Here is a 967-nt window from a genome sequence, read left to right on the forward strand (position 1 = left end):
AAGCATTTAGATGCTTTATATTCACCCAGAAAAACCCATTGAGATTATATAGAGATATAAGAATGAATTGTTTCCATTGAAACAATGGGCGAAGGAAACAAAGAGTTTCTTCAGATATATGTATAAAATCACCCAAAGCGATAATGAGTTCTAAAAAAAAAAAACTTATATGCATTCTCTATTGATCTAGACTATGCCAAGATCAGTATGACAGAGGCAATAGTCATGGTAACCAGAATGGTTTACCCACGAAATTATACACTTTATGGTATGACCGGATTGGCCATCATGGTCCAAAACATGATGCGAAATTGATATTGGAAAGGGCACAAAGAGTTATCCCATAGAATCTCACGTGTGTAGCATGAACAAAAGAGAAACTCATTAGGCCATGATGTCCCAAAGCACTTAAAGATTATAGTATGTCCATGAGGGGGCAGTGAAGACAAATCCGCACATATCCATAATATATATAGCTTGGCTGAATCCTTTTATAAATCTGTATTGGCCATTACCCATAGGTCCAAACTCTCAGTCCAAGGCTTGGGGACACACGAATTTAAATGCATCTTAATTAATAAGCATTAGACCATTAATTGAGCATAGATATTCCCATCTCAAATTTATTACGGGTCATGAACCAGACATATAACATCTTGAGATATTTGGATAAGCCACCACAAATATATGTGCCGTCTAAGATGGATCCTTAGAAGAGGATGAGGATGGGGATATATGTTGGATATGAATCTCCCACAAATAATGAAGTACCTTGAGCCAAATATGGGTGATCTATTTAGTGGCCAAGAACACGGATTGCAAAGTTTAATGGATCTGACTATCCAACATTAGGGGGAGAAAATAAAAAGCTGGTAAGAGAAAAAGAATGGCATCGACCATCATTGTCTTGGCAAGATCCACGGACTAAAGAATGTGAAATAGACGTCCAAAGATTATACATTTACAA

This window comes from Brassica oleracea, chromosome C9, assembly GCF_000695525.1.
Source record: "Brassica oleracea var. oleracea cultivar TO1000 chromosome C9, BOL, whole genome shotgun sequence".
NCBI classification, from domain to species: Eukaryota; Viridiplantae; Streptophyta; class Magnoliopsida; order Brassicales; family Brassicaceae; genus Brassica; species Brassica oleracea.